Source organism: Monodelphis domestica, chromosome 5, assembly GCF_027887165.1.
Source record: "Monodelphis domestica isolate mMonDom1 chromosome 5, mMonDom1.pri, whole genome shotgun sequence".
Classification (NCBI taxonomy): domain Eukaryota; kingdom Metazoa; phylum Chordata; class Mammalia; order Didelphimorphia; family Didelphidae; genus Monodelphis; species Monodelphis domestica.
The window spans coordinates 85,002,363-85,012,393 of NC_077231.1; the positions used below are offsets into that span (position 1 = coordinate 85,002,363).

Genomic DNA, 10,031 nt, shown 5'->3' on the forward strand with positions numbered 1-10,031 from the left:
GAGTACTCACTGAGAGGGCTCCAAAGCTGGACCTTCCTTGGCCAGTTTGCCCAATTTTTACGTTACAGGTTCATGGATTTTGAGCTGGAGGACATCCTGGAAGCTATTAAGAAGTCCAACTTTTTTAAATAAAGAAGGAGGCAGTACATTGAGCTCCATAGAGTCAGTGCTGGGGCAAGTAAGAGCCAGATGGGCACTGGGCTACTCTGTGTGGTGCTGGGAGAAAATAATAAAAATGGGCAAAGGTGATCCTAAGAAACAGAGAGGGAAAATGTCTTCAGATGCCTTCTTTGTGCAAACCTGCCGGGAGGAACACAAGAAGAAGCACCAGATGCTTCTGTGAACGTCTCAGAATTTTCTAAAAAATGCTCAGAAAGGTGGAAGACTGTGTCAGCTAAAGATAAAGGAAAATTTGAGAACATGGCGAAAGCTCATAAGGTTCTTTATGAAAGAGAAAAGAAAACCTACATACCACCTAAAGGAGAAACAAAAAAGAAGTTTAAGAATCCCAGTGCATCGAAGAGGCCTCCTTCGGCATTTTTCTTATTCTGTTCTGAGTATCATCCAAAAATCAAAGGGGAGCATCCTGGTCTTTCTATTGGAGATGTGGCCAAAAAATTGGGAGAAATGTGGAGTAATACTGCTGCAGATGACAAACAACCTTAGGGAAAGAAGGCAGCTAAGCTGAAGGAAAAGTATGAAAAGGATATTGCTGCATACCGAGCTAAAGGAAAACCTGATGTGGGTAAAAAAGGGAGGCATTGGCAACGCTGAGAAGAGCAAGAAAAAGAAGGAGCAGGAAGACGAAGACGAGGAGGAGGATTAGGAAGATGATGATGATGAATAGGTTTGTTCTAGAGCAGTTTTTTCTTGTCTATAAAGCATTTAACCCCCTGTACACAATTCACTCCTTTTAAAGAAAGAACCAATTGAAATGTAAGGCTGTGTAAGATTTGTTTATAAACTGTACAGTGTCTCTTTTTGTATAGTTAACACACTACCAAAGGTGTCTCTAGATAGCCCCGTCCTTTGGTGGTCTTTTCAATAGCCACTAACCTCACCTGATACATTATGGGGGTTGTAAATTGGCATGGAAATTTAAAGCAGGTTCTTGTTGGTGCACAGCACAAATGAGTTATATATGGGGATGTAGTTCATTTGCATCTTTAGTTGTCTTTGATGCAGCATGTAAATAATTGTTGTTCTATTAACCAAATAGCACTCTGTAATTGCAAAAAAAAAATTGCAGCTGTTTTATTGACATTCTGAATGCTTCTAAGTAAATACAATTTTTAAAATTCAAAACAATAATAATAAATAAATAATAAGGAAACTGAGGTTCCTAGAGGTTAGGTGATTTCCTCAAAGTCACATGGGTTGTATGTGCTGGAAGAAGAATTTGAATCCAGATTCGGGGACTCTAAAGCCAGAGTTTTTTCTAACTTTGAGAAGCTAAACCATTCAGCTGAGACTCTGTTTGGGTGGTTTAGACAAAACAATGTTTTTTTTTTCTCTATATTACTTTCACAGTCTTGAAAGAACCTGCACACTGGAGCGGTCTGCCTTTGATGATGTGGATATAACCTTTTTATCTGTTACATGGAGGATAATTGGTGTCTGGAAAACACCTGTTGCATCTTTTTGCTTTAATCAGGAAGAACTCTCAATCATTGGCTTGGGATTTTATGGGGTCTTTCTCTGTGATTTAATTGGCATAGGGAACTTCCAGATGAGGTCATTCCTTCTACTTGTGCTGAGCTGCAATTATTTGTCTTAATGAATTATTTAACTCACGATGATGGGTGACTTGCCCAGGGTCACATAGGTAGATTGTGCCAAAAGTGGGACTGAATACAGTTCTTTCCACTCAGAGGACCACTTTTTACTTACTACTCCTGCAGGCTTCTTTTTTATTGATGTTATTACTTTTTTTTTAAAAAAAAAGTATACTGTGTGAGCATCAATATTTTTCTTTTCTCTATGAATTTTTAATTCCCTCCTATTAAATAATGGGACATTTACCCCAAAGACAATGTTGTAGAAATACATTTGTGGTGTAAGAGAAAGAACTCTGGATGTACCATCAGGAAACGTGGCTTTCAGTTTGAGATCTGTCACATCCTAGCTATGGGAACCCAAACAAATCATCTAATAATCTGTGTGAGCCTCAGTTTGAACATTTGTAAAATGAAGACCCTAACAGTGAACACCTACAGGTTCCTTTAAGGAAAATGTTTTAAAAGCTTATGGTGGAATTGCTTGTTGGCTCTGCGATGGGGGAGGGAAGAAGGGAGGGAAACAAAATGAACATGTAAACATGGAAAAATATTAAAAAATAAAAAAAAATTTTTAAAATTATGGAAATATGAGCTAGACTAGATCTCAGAGGTCCTTAAGCCCATCCTTGATATTTTGCAGGTGAGGAAAATGAAGTCTAGGGAGATTAGGCAACTTGCCCAAGGTCACAGTCAGAAAGTGACAAAGGAGAGAGGTTGAAACCAGGCTCTTTGCTGCTGGAGTAAGTTCTCTTAACTCTGCACTAGGAGATGATTAGAAAATTCCTTCTTCACTAGTTGTGGGCTGGATAGGAGGAGGTATCTTGGGAGACAGTTTTGGAGTTACTCTATTTTGTTAATTACTCCTGCATTCTGGGGAAGCAAAGACAGTCTTTTTTTTTTTTAAAGAATATTTTTCCATGCTTTCATGATTCATGATTTTTCCCACTCCTCTTCCCTCCCCCCTCCTGGAGCTGACAAGCAATTTCACTGGGTTATGCATTGATCATTGTTCAAAACCCATTTCCATGTTATATTTGCAATAGAGTGATCTTTTAACATCAAAACCTTAATCATACTCCTATTGAACCACGTGACCCACCTTATATTTTTTCTAATGTATTTCTGCTCCCACAGTTCTTTCTCTGAATGTGGATAGCATCTTTCTCATAAGTCCCTCAGAATTGTCCTGGTTCATTGCATTGCTGCTAGTAGAGAAGTGCATTACATTTGATTGTGCCACAGTGTATCCATCTCTGTGTACAATGTTCTCCTGCTTCTGTTCCTTTCACTGCATCACTTCCTGGAGGTCGTTCCAGTTCACATGGAATTCCTCCACTTTATTATTCCTTTGAGCACAGTAGTATTCCATCACCACCATATACCACAATTTGTTCAGCCATTCCCCAATCAAAGGGCATCCCCTCATTTTCCAGTGTTTTGCCACCACAAAGAGTGTAGCTATAAACATTTTTGTACAAGCCTTTTCCCTATTATTTCTTTGGGGTACAAACCCAGCAGTAGTAACATCTGTACAGAGACAGTCTTCTAAACAGCTCACTTTACTTAGGGTTCATGCTGTCCAAAGGTCTCTGTTGCAATCGCTTTTGGCCACCCTTGTGTAAAAATGTTGCTGTAGCAGTGAGTAAGCAAGCGAGTGACAAAGGTTTTGTTTATTTCAGGGGCTTATCTATTGACTTCTAAAGGACTCAGGAACTGTAAGAATCAGATCAGACAACCCGAGTCAATAATTAAGCAACATCTTGGGAGGGTGGAGAGGTCGGCTCAGCATGGTGGGAGTCAAGCCTTCTCATCAGTCACATTGACAATGAACTAGGCTAAGAGGCAAAACATCCTGAGAAAAGACCCAGGAAGCATTCCCCTCCTCTTCCCTTAGAGCATCCTCTTCCTTTTTATGTTGCTTTTGAGAACTTTGTTTTTCTCTTTCCCCCAAGGAAATCTTTCCATCATCTTTACTAACAAAGAATAAAAGAACTCTTCAATGATTATAGGAGCTTCAGAACTTAAACAGGCATGGGAAAAGCAATGTGGAATTTAAAGCCTGGGCTCCTCAGGGGACAAATCCTACCTGTGTGCTCTTGGATAAGTCACTTAACCTAGAGGCAGCTAGGTGGATCATTGGACCCAAATCTGACTTGAGACACTTACTAGCTGAGAGTCTGGGTAAATCACTTACCTACTATTTGCCTCAGTTTCTTTATCTGTAAAATGGAGATTATTATTGTTTGTCCTTAGATTCAAAGAGGACTAGTGACATCATGGAGTGGTCTTGACTTGTGACTGAATTTGATCTAAATAGCACCTACTTCCCAGAGTTGTTGGTATGAGGATCAGATGAGATAATATCTGTAAAGTGTTTAGTAAAGTGTATGGTACATAGTAAATGTTTTATAAATGTTGTTATTATTTTTTAATCATTCCCCTTTCTGAGCTCTCTTTTCCTCTTTGGTAAAATGAAAGGATCAGACACACAAAGTATTTCCACAGATGCTTCCAGCTTGAAATTGCATGAAACTGTGAATGAAGACAGTGAGATAGCAGGGCAGAATGATTTGTTCTCATCTGTCATTCCTGTGTAATAAGTTATTTCACTTCTTGGATGTTGTTTCTTCATCTGTAAATGAAGGAACTGGGCTGAGATGTTCTCTAAGGTTGCTTCCAACTCTGAATCCCAGGAGCCTTTTCTGTCCATTTCTGTAAAGTGAAATTTTAGGGCAGAATGGTGCAGGTTCCTATGCAAAATGAGGAGATGGGACTAGAGAACCAATTTCTAAATCTATTGGTTAGAATTGGTTAGAAATACTGAGATTTCTACATGTAACTAAAAAAATAATCTTTACAAAACCCCATTTGGCAAGGATACTGGCATTGTTTCATTTCAAGAACACTATAGAAAGAATCCGGGACTGAGAGGGAGTCAGGATGTGACAGTTTGAGTCTTAACTACATCATTCACTTAAGTATGGAACTTGAAGACTTTTTCCTGAGTTCAAATCCGGCCTCAGACACTTACTAGTTGTATGAGCTCAGGCAAGTCAATTAACCTTGTTTGCCTTAGTTTCTTCATCTGTCAAATGATCTGGAGAAGGAAATGAGAAAACTACAGTATTCTTGGCAAGAAAAGCCCAAATGAGGTCCCGAAGAGTCAGACATGGCTGAAATGACTGAACGACAAGACATTGTACTTGATGATGCTCATTTGACTGAATGAATGATATATATCTTAGAAGCAATCTGGTCAGCAGATAGAGCTCTGAATTTGTTTTCAGGAAGAAATGAGTTTGAATTCCCAGTAAGGCACTTATTAACTATTTGTCTCAGGGCAGGTCACTTGACCTTTTATGGGCTTATCAATTAATCAATCAATATTTGATTTCCCATCATTCCACTTTGATCCCCCTCCTCCCCACACACTTGTATTACTTAGGAGCTTTGCAAACCTTCAAGTGCTATATAAATGTGAACTATTATCATTCATTTATTTAACAAATAAATGATTGAGAAAGAGGCAGCCCAGTAAATGGGAAATCTAACTTTAGAATCAGAGAAACTGGGTTCAGATGATGCCTCTGAGTTTATTCTGTTCGTGGTCACTTCATTCCTCTTGCCTTTAACTTCCTTGCCTGTAAAATATGGAGAGTAGCCTAGAAGATCTCTGATGTCCTTCCTACTCTAGATACCTGATTGTTTGGTCTTATGCTCTTTCTGTGACTCAGTTTCCTTGCCTGTGAAAATATGACCTCTGAGATCACTTCCTGCTCTCAGGTTGTGATCGCGCTACATGCGCTGGGCTTGGGCGGTCCAGAGGAGACGGACATCATCTTGCCAACATGAAGCATACTTGTGTGTAAATTGGTAGGTACATCAACATCTACCCTTCTTCCTAGGGAGATGTGAGTCTCAATTGAGATAGTCAGCATCCAGGCAGCTAGGGGACACGATGGAGGGAATGCTGAAGCCAGAGTCTAGATTTTAGTTCAAATCCTGATTCATCTAGTTACTAACTGTAAAACCCTGACCAGGTCTATTCCACAGGGCTGTCCTGATGACCACCAGAGTGAATTTATGTAAAACTCTCTGCAAACCTTTAAGTGCCATCTAATTGCTAGCTAGAAGGTACTTGGAGGAGGTTAGAAGCATTATACCAATGCAAGGTTTGGCCTTTTTATTAATGAGCTGTAGTAATTAACTAGAAAGAAACTCTTTTGGGGACAGCAGGTGGATGGTTGTTTGCTATGGCCTGGAGACTTCATCTGTCATTGCTCTGTAGTTGGTGATAGGCTTGGGTAGCCCTCTGGGGCTTCCATCCTCCTGTGCTCCCTCCCCACATATGGAATAAGTCAGAAGCACCTGGTATAATTATGTAAGAATGGGGCTGTTTAACATCTCTTTTTTAATTAAGGAGATGTTAATTAAGGAGATGTGAGTTTTCTTCCTGGGCAAGTCTGAGCTCTAGTGAGTTTGACAAGGAAAAGGAAAAGAAGGAAGGGGACAGAAAACCAAGAGTTCTAATGCCTACCTCAGTTTCTCTTCCTAGAAATGGCAACTATCATCAGCCAGTTTTTAAAAATGGAATTCTTTTCAATTGACAAGCATTTACTATCTATATCAGGTTGCTTACCATCCCAGGGAGAAGAGGGAGTAAAAGTAAGAAGGAGGGAGAGAATTTGGAACTCAAAATTAAAAAAAAAGGAATGTGAAAAATTGTTTGTACTTGTTATTGGGAAAAATAAAATATGAGTAAAACAAACAAGCATTTATTTGCTTTTTCTCCTTCCTGCCTCCCCTCTGAGAAAAGAAAAAAAGAACAAAGACCATGGAACAAATATTGAGTCGATTTAAAAAAGGCTACTTTTGATTAGAGAAAGGCAGCCTGATGCCGTACATTAGTGATGGCAAACCTTTTAGAGACCAAGTGCCCTTAATGCAACCCTTATGCTGCATGTGAGCCACCACTTTACCCCAGATAGGGGAGGGAGGAAGCTCTCCACTGGGCTGCTGGGCAGAGGGGATGGTAATGGGAGAAATGTCCTCAGGGGTGGTGGAGAGGGGGAGGGGAGCAGCCCCCTTCAGCACACATGCCATAGGTTCACCAACGTGGCCCTAGATGGACTCCTGGCTTTCAAGTCAGGATGATCTAGATTCCAAGTTTGATCCTAGGTGATTTACTTAACTCCTCAATGCCCCAAGGAAGCTCCCTAAAACAGAAATGGATAATGCTGAGCTCCATCAAGACAGATTTTAGGGGAGGGATTGTTTCATTTGTGGAGTTCCTATCACAATAAATCATTCCTGACCTCCCCTCTGCCCTTGACTAGGAAGGGGAAAAATGTGTTATGGGTTAATATTAGGGGCAAGTCACCTCCCCTGCCAGGGCCCTTGTTTTCTCCTCTATAAAAGTGAGGGGTTCAGATCAGATGGCTGCTGATGTCATGAAGATTAAAATTTGGGAAACTGAGGCAGGTAGAAATTTGTTTCTCTCAGCAAGGAGTATTATTTTTATGAGGTTTGTTAAAGGTTAAGGATTAAAGAAAATACAAGCAAGAGAAGCACGTGCTAGGTGGGCCATGAGGCCCACCCAAATTTCACTCACATCATGAGACATGTCTGTTTGCCAGCGGAGCCAGGAAGAGAAGAGAGCCCCTGCCGTGGGCGGAGACCCTTTAAATAATGACTTTGTTCTCTGTCCAGGTGAGAATTCAGTGAGATTACAAAGCATTCTGGGGAAGTAGAGCAAGGACTTCTGGGGACTGAAGTCCTGGATTCAAGTCTATTTTTACAATGTTCCTTCTGGTTCTAAATCTATGATCATCTGTATTGAGGTGGTGAAAGACCCAGGTACATGTGTGTTGTCTCCCTGGGCTAGAGTGGGAACTTTCACTTTTGACCTGGAATCTCGAGAGCCTAGCTCAATGTCAGGCACATAGCAGGCACTAGATAAAAGCATACTGATGGATTGATTTTGCCATTTTAAAGCTTAATGCTTCTGACTTCAGGATTAGTTTTCAATGAAAATAACTTGTACATGGTTGGTGGTTCCCTGCTCAGAGGGGTGAAGGCAGGCATATGTCTTCCTGATATTCAATCTAATTAAACAAACAATTTATTTAGTACCTCCTATGTAGCTACCAGACACCTACTGGCTGTTTGACTCCGAGTAAGTCATTTAACTCTGCCTCAGTTTTTCTTTGGCTAGAGAAGGAAATGGCAAACCCCTCCAACATCTTTGCCAAGAAAACCCCAAATGGGATCACGAAAAATTGGACTGAGAAGACTCAGCAAATGGGCCATTCATTGTGTGAGGTTCTAGAGATGCAAAGGCAAAAATGAATCAGCTCTTGAGCTCAAGATTACATTCTCCTCCTGACATCTGATCTCAAATAATGTACTAGCTCTGTGACCCTGGACAAGTCACTTCACCAAGTTTCCTGATCTATAAAATGAGCTGGAGAAGAAAATGGTAAACCTTTCCAGTATCTTTGCCAAGAAAACCCCAAGTAGGGTCACAAAGAGTTGGACCCAACTGAAAATAAACATTTGAAGAAGTACCTTTATTTTACTCACAAAAAAATAGACACAAAGTTCCTGTTGACTGGGGAATTCATGGTATAGAAACGCTGGGGAATGCTGTAAGGATGATGTAATCTACAGAAATAAATGAACTGATGTAAAATTGAGTAAACCAGGAAGGGCAATATTCATTATGACCTCAATAATGTGAATGAACATGAACAACCCTGAAAGATATTAGAATTTTTATCAATGCAATTTATAGCCCAGAAGATTCATGTTGAAGCACAGAGAGGCGGTGGATTACAGATATGTGTAGCTGGAGATGGTCAGCACATCAGTGTTTCTTATTTGCTCTACGTTGATGCAGGGATGTGTTCTTTGTGGGTAAGGAGGGGAGAACTGTTGAGAAATGACATCATTATAATATAAATACATAATTAAATTGAATTAAATCTTAGAAAATGAAATAACTAATAGCCATCAAAATTATTGAAACAAAGTTAAGGCCCTGGCAGTGTGGTATAATGGGAAGAGCCCTAGATCTGGAGTCAAATGTTTTGTGTTCCAGTATTATTTCTGCTACTTAATAGTCTAGGTGGCTAGGGAGAAGCACAGAGCACAGAGCACTGGACCTGGACTAGGGAAGATCTTAGTTCAAATTTGGCCTCAGATTCCTACTAATTGTGGAAACCTGGGCACATGATAAATATTAGATGACTTGACTTATACTCTAACTGTTTTTTTTAATAAAGTAATTCAATGAAATAAATTCTGATAATTTTGTAATGTTCTATACCATAATTCCTACCTTCTTAAAGAACTTATATTTTCTCCTCTTTCATTTGGGACTAAGCTTTATCATTATACTTATGCAATGTCCAGTTTATATTTTTTTGGTCTTTTACAGACTCATTTCTGCATGTGTACAAGGCTATGAAAGTACACACATGTAAGATGCATGGACCTACATGTATGTATGTGTGTTGTGTGTTTCCTGGTTCTGCTTACTTGACTTAGCAACAGTTCATATAAAACTTCCCATACTTCTCTACATTCTTCATATTTATCTTTCCTTAGAGTAGAGTACTATTGTTATATTCATGTATAACAATTTACTTAGCAGTTTCCAAACAGATGTACACCTAAATTTTTTCTAGTTCTTTTATATTGCTTATAATCATGTTGGTAAAAATGAGATCTTTCTTTCTGTCTTTGACCTCTTGTATACTCTTAGTCATAGAGAAGTAGCATTTTAGTCACTTCCTTAGGATGTCTAAATTGTTTTTCTGAGTGCTTGCTCCAATTCACAGCTCCACCAACGATGTATCAGTATGTCCATCTTTCCTACATTGTTTATTCTAAAAGTCAGTTTCCATGTTGACATATATTTGGTATCTCAAAGTAATTTTTAGTACCCAAGTGAATGTCTTATTCCTAAAGACTGAAGGACTGGGGAATTTCTAAAAATTCCCCAGTTGGAAATAATGCAAACTGTTTTTAACCCAGTAGTGGATTTATGCCACTTAGCTTATATGGAAGGCTACCTTCTTGGTGTAGGAAGAGTTGGTCTATTCTTTGACCATTAATGTCAAAGCCTTTCCAAAGAATTGTACCATCACTTGCTAGTTGGGTTCACGTATCACACAGTTTCAGTTTCTTCTCAAGCTACTGGAAAAGTCTTAGCATTTATGTGCTGTTCTTGGCTGCCTAATGGACTTCTAT

The 10,031-nt window shown here is 39.4% G+C and overlaps 1 pseudogene; it reads left to right on the forward strand.

The window, feature by feature from the left end:
- Positions 1–235: 235 nt before the first annotated feature.
- On the forward strand, positions 236–847 carry LOC100019489 (high mobility group protein B1-like; annotated as a pseudogene).
- Positions 848–10,031: the final 9,184 nt, after the last annotated feature.